This window comes from Pristiophorus japonicus, chromosome 13 (assembly GCF_044704955.1).
Source record: "Pristiophorus japonicus isolate sPriJap1 chromosome 13, sPriJap1.hap1, whole genome shotgun sequence".
NCBI lineage: Eukaryota > Metazoa > Chordata > Chondrichthyes > Pristiophoridae > Pristiophorus > Pristiophorus japonicus.
The window spans coordinates 69,067,094-69,073,740 of record NC_091989.1 but is presented as its reverse complement, the minus strand read 5'-3'; positions in this window follow the sequence as shown (position 1 = coordinate 69,073,740).

Genomic DNA, 6,647 nt, shown 5'->3' with positions numbered 1-6,647 from the left:
GTTGAGTGATTACAATCAGGGATGCTCAAGAGGGCAGAATTAGAGGAGCACAGACATCTTGGGAGGTTGCGGGGCTGGAGGAGATTAGAGAGATAGGGAGGGGCGTGATGGAGGGATTTGAAAATAAGGATTAGGTAAGGGTATCAAGGAATATGGAGCAACGGTGATTAACTGGAGTTGAGATATGGATAAGCCATGATCTAATTGAATGGAGGAGCAGACCTATTTTGCTATCTCGTGAGTTCAAGCACACCACGGCAACCTGTGAAACTGAATTCAATAAATTGGGCAATTTGTGGCTCGGCACCAGTGAAGAAAATGTTCAGAGAAGTGCTGGATTGTTGTCAATATCCAATTGCTTCACTCATGTCCCTAGTTGGTCTGGCCTGTTCTTAAAGCGCCCTAAAGTGGTCTAGCAAACCATTTTGATACAACAGGCTGACTGGGGGTGGGTAATAAAGGTTTAACACCTCCATTAAAACAGAAGAGAGAGGAACTTGGTGCGAGCATGATATGTTTGTACGGTCTTTGCCAAGAGTAACTACTGTGTACCCTCCATTTAAAATGGTATAATAAAACAATGGCACTGTGCTCATACAGTGATAGAAGCGGTTACTGAATACATTCTGTGGGTGTTAACGCCTGTTACTGTGGGTGACAATCCAATACTTAATGGTAATTGGCACTCACCTGATATTAAATACAAATCTAATTAAATGTTGCACAACGTGTAAACCACCAATTAAATCAAGTGATTAGCAGGAAGGTCTCAAGGCACTATTATCTCACAGGAGCGCAGCCAATGGGAGACAGGCAGGTCTGTCTTCATTGGCCATATTCCATACTATAAATGCGACCACGCTTGGGCAATAGATGGCATCGTAAACCCACGGAAATGTGGGTCTATACAAGAGCTATAAAATTAAGGGAGCTGCTCTCAATGATGTAAGCGCAAGGAACTGGTGCCCCAAGTTCCCAGCAGTGGACCAACTGGAGCTCCGAGTGACTGACAACGGTCTTGTAATCAGCAAACAGAAGTCCCAGCAGCTTTGACCCCTGCTTCTGCTCCCATGCTCTTGAATCCAAACCCCTCCATGTCCGTTCATTTAGCCTTAAACGCATTATAAAAACCTTAGCACTTGGTTGACCCAGAGCTGAGCTTCAAATATTACTATCAAGAAGACCGCTCATTTATCCCTCCACATTATTGCCCATCTCTCCGCCACTGAAGCCCTTATCCATAATTTTGTCACCTCTAGGTTCAATTTTCTCCAATGTCCTCCCTTCTACTCCGTCCTTCAAAAACTCTGACTGTTCCAAACCGCAACATCCGTATCCTGTCCCGCATTATGTTCTGACCATTATTCCCATCCTTGTTGATCTATATTAGCAACCTGTTTACCAATGCGTTTTTAAAGTCCTAATCTTCAATTACCTCCATTGCCTCACCCCGCCTCTCCCGGCCACTACAATCTCTTCTAGCTTTAAATCTCCCCCGATCTTCTTTGGTCCTTTGACACAGGGCTTTTGTGCATCCTCCTCTACCTTCACTCCAACATTGATGATGGAACCTTTAGCCACCTCAACTCCTCTCTATGGACCTCCCTCCCCTGCACCTCTCCCTTCTGTTAAAAAAAAACGTCCCAAAACCTATCTTTTTGTCTAAGCTTTGCTAACCTTTCCACTAAAAAAAAAGAAAAAAAAAGAAAAAGTTTTTTTCTAATAGTTTCTATCATGGCAGACGAGTCCCAGGAGGGCAGAGAAAACACTTCAAGGTCTCCTTGAAAAAATGCAACATCCCCACCGACTCTTGGGAATCCCTGGCTCAAGACCGCTCAAAGTGGAGGAGAAGCATCCGAGAAGGCGCCGAACACTTCGAGACTCTTCACCGGGAGCACGCGGAAGCCAAGTCCAAACAGCGGAAGGAGCATACGACAAATCAAGCCCCCCACCCACCCGTCCCTCCAACCACTGTCTGCCCCACCTGTGACAGAGACTGTAGATCCCGCATTGGTCTCATCAGTCACCTTAGAACTCATATTTTAGTGTGGAAGCAAGTCATCCTCGACTCCGAGGGACTGCCTGAGAGTGAGAGAAGAATTGCTGCCCTTCATGGCCCAGCCTTCATTCCTCTGCCATTTTCCATGTGGGAAGTACTTTGAGATTTATTTTATATTAAAGACGTCATATAAATTCAAATTGCTGTTCTAAAAAGGGGAGTACAGCGTATCTAAGTTGCTCTCTCTACACAGGAACCAAACCACTGGGATATGTAAAAAACGCTTGAAAATAAGGGAGGCTAGTACTTCCTTTACTTTTTGAGGACAGAAGAATAAGTTATAGATTTTAGTACCTCTCAGATGTAGGGATTTCTTGCTCAGTGATATCGAAAGGTCAAGAATCAACAGAGAATTTATAATTTGTTTTCTAATTTTATTGACATTAAGACAACAGTTTTCCAGACAATGATGCCATACAACCTTATCTGGGGAACACAACTCAGAACCAAGGGTGATCAGGTCCTAGTTCTGGGAGGGTTGAGGGGGTTAATTCTTTGTTGACGACTTCTTCCACGACTGCTTCTCCTGACAATCACTGTCACCCCAGGTGTTTTATACTCTTCTGTCCTTGAATCAGTTGCTGAGCAGAATAACCAAATATAGACACGATGTTTTCCTTCATTTCTCACAGTTCAGCAAAACAGGCACCATGGGGTCCATATCAAAAAGTCCAAAATTATTCACAGTATCTTACAATGATTGTTGGAATTTGCTTTTTCCAAATTATTGGTTTGCCTTTCAGTTGGCTCACTTCTGCCTTTGCCTTCTGCCCCACTATCTCGAAGTCTGGTTTTATTGAGCCAAACACAGAAGCAACATACTGTGAATGCTGGAAATCTGAAATATAAGCAGGAAATGCTGGAATTACTCAGCAGGTCAGGCAGCATCTGTGGAGAGAGAAACATGGAGAATGTTTCAGGTTGTTGATATTTCATCAGAGATATAATAGGTTCTAAGCAAGTACAGAGGCTGGGAAAGGAGAGAGCGGAGGGGAGAACAAAAGAGAAGGTCTTTAGCTGTGTAAAAAAACTGCCACCTTCAATACCAGTGCTTCCGATATGTCTTGTGTTTTATCAACCAGGGATTCCCCCACCATGGATGTCAGAGCCTTCGACCGTGTCCATTTCCTACATTTCTGCCCCTCCCTCCCAGAACCACAATAGGGTTCCCCCTTTCCTTCACCTTCACCCACCGTCCTCCATGTTCAACGGATCATCCTCCGCCATTTCCGCTACCTTCAGCGTGATGCCACCACCAAACATATCTTCCGCTCCCCTCCCCTTTCAGCATTGCGAAGTGATTGTTCCCCTGTGACACCCTGGTTCACTCTTCAATCACCCACTCACCTTCCCACGGCACCTTCCCGTGCAAGCGCAGGAGATGCATCACCTGCCCTTCTAGCTCCTCCCTTCCCACTATCCAGGGCCCCAAACGCTCCTTCCAGGTGAAACAGTGATTTACTTATACTTGCAATTTAGTATACTGCATTTGCTGCTCACGGTGCGATCTCCTCTAAATTGGCGAGAACAAACCGTTCAGTCCACAAGCGAGACCCTGAGCTTCTAGTCACTTGCCATTTTAATTATCTGCCTCACTCTCACTCTGACCTCTCTGTCCTCGGCCTTATACACTGTTCCAATGAAGCTCACGGAACCTCGAGGAACAGCACCTCATCTTTTGATTAGGCACTTTACAGCCTTCTGGACTCAATATTGAGTTGAACAGTTTCAGACCATGACCTCTCCTCCCGTTTTTCTGCACAGCAACTGTTGATGATTCTGCTGTTCCCATTTGCACCTCCTCTAGACCCATCTTTTGTTTCTTTACTTGTTCCATTACCATCCCCTTTTCGCCTTGCCCCATCATCCCTTTGGTCATTTAATCTCTCCTGTCTTCCACCCTATCACAGACCTTCCCTTTTGTTCTTTCCTCCCCTCCCCCTGCCCCTGCCCCAGTACTTGCTTAAAACCTGTTACAGCTCTAACTTTTGCCAGTTCTAACGGAAGGTCACCGACCTGAAACATTAACTTTGTTTCTCTTTCCACAGATGATGTCTGACCTGCTGAGCATTTCCATCATTTTCTGTTTTCATATCACATGCGTTTAATTACCCTCTGCAAAGATCTTCTTCCTGCAGAACTTGGGGGTAATTATCTTTTGTCAATTTAAACCACAAAAGTCTCCACTGAGGGCCCCTCCAGGTGTCTATCCTGTTCTGATATCCAGCAGTGACTCTCAGCAGTAAAAATCTTCCAGTTATGTACTTCACTTTAAACTCCGTATTCACATTGACATCAGATCATGCGATTAAATAGATCAGCAAGGGACCAGTTTTTGAATATATCAAGGCAACAGTTAACAAAGACAATTATTGCACAAGATGAATTAAAATGCAATGTTATGGAATACTCTTAAAGTACAACGATACAAATTACTGAAGGATGTATTTTAAAATATAACTGTACAACCTTAACATTGGTGACATACTGCTTCACGCTGTGACAGACACATCCTTTCTGTCAGAGGGACAATGGTGTTAATTAGATTCAAGGCAACAAACTCCTTTTTAACAATTAATCAAAGACACAATCTGCACTACAAATCTGACAGCCCAACACAAAACCCTTCTCTTATTTAACCCTTGACGAACTGCTGCCGTCTGTTCTTATGCAACAATTGGAACGACACAATTTATTCATTGTCACTGGATCCTTATCATTTCTGTTTAACACGATTCTGCTTCATTATTACTGAGCTGGGTCTGACCCAGCAGAGCAGGGGGGTTCATGGAGGTATGATAAAACAGAGGTTTGTGCTATGCAGAGAAAAAGTCTTAATGGGCCATCTTGCTGGAAGTAAACACTGACACTGTTTGAAGAAGAGCAGGGGGGTTCTCCCCGGTGCGCTGGGCAATATTTATTCCCTCAACCAACATCGCTATAACAGATTATCTGGACAGTGTCACATGACTGTTTGTGGGAGCTTGCTGTGCGCAAATTGGCCGCTGCGGTTCCCTGCAGTGACGGTGCTTCAAAGGTATTTCATTGGCTGTGAAGCGCATTTGGGACATCCTGAAAGGCGCTGTATAAATGCAAGTCTTTGTTGTTATACCATAGATACAGACAAGAAATCCATATTTCTTTGGCTACCACTGTAAACATATAAATAAGTAAGGATATAAATTGCTATTTTAATTTTATCTGCGTAAAAAAGAAAAATGCCAGTGACATATTTAAGAGTTGTAAAATAAACTTCATCTCTCTTGCTGCTGTGTACAGTGCATTTTGCTTCCAGTGCCCATTTCAGATATAAGGAGAACATGCTGCTCAGTGCACAACACAGGATGGAGTCCTACTCCTCCCCCCCACCCGCCCCAATGTTGCAGTTTGTGTCTTGTTCTGGCACTCGTGCACACTTTTATCCCGTGAGCTCTCACTTCCTTAACATATGCGCGTCAAGAGTCACCTCGCTCCGTGCCAAATAAGTCGTGACAAAAAGTTGCATAATGTGAAATGTCAAATTATGGTAATGTTGTTAGTGCTCCTTTAAATCAAGTGCATTTTTACAATGCACCTGGATTAGTGCTTTTTAAATAAACCACTATTCCAAGTAATTTAAATACACCAGGTTTTTTCATTATACAATAAGAGGCAATGAGGCTCAGTAATAATCCCTCCTGGAATCATATTGCCCCTCGTCTTCCCTGCCTGCTTGCTTATCCTCTTCTCCTGAAGATCGTGAGCAGCTCCACATGCACCAACAGTCCTCCAATCCTAGATCAAAGGTCATGGGGAGTGGGTGGGGACGTGGAGTTGAGGCCAAGATCAGATCAGCCATGATCTTATTGAATGGCAGAGCAGGCTCGAGGGGCCAGATGGCCGACTCCTGCTTCTATTTCTTATGTCTTATGTACCTTGCCACACTTCATGCATAAGCCTAGATGGTGGGTGCCCTCAGGCTATTTGACCCTGTTGAGTATCGGAGGTGGGGCGGGTGCATTTTCACAGGGGTCCTCCCTGTGCCAGTTTTTCCAAGGTTTACATGGCTCTTCCACACAGGTAGAGTTTCTCTTATGCTCTGGACTTGCATAAGTGGGATGTGTAGAGACATATCCCACTTATGCAAGTCCAGAGCACGGGTAGCTAAGAGTCGAGGTATAGGGATCGACCCCACCCACCACCTTCAACATGGTCCACATTGGTACCAACGACATAGGTAAAAAAAGGGATGAGGTTCTACGAAACGAATTTAAGGAGCTAGGAGCTAAATTAAAAAGTAGGACCTCAAAAGTAGTAATCTCGGGATTGCTACCAGTACCACGTGCTAGTCAGAGTAGGAATCGCAGGATAGCGCAAATGAATACGTGGCTTGAGCAGTGGTGCAGCAGAGAGGGATTCAAATTCCTGGGGCATTGGAACCGGTTCTGGGGGAGGTGGGACCAGTACAAACCGGACGGTCTGCACCTGGGCAGGACCGGAACCAATGTCCTAGGGGGAGTGTTTGCTAGTGCTGTTGGGGAGGAGTTAAACTGATATGGGAGGGGGAACCAATGGAGGGAGACAGAGGGAAACAAAAAGGAGACAAAAG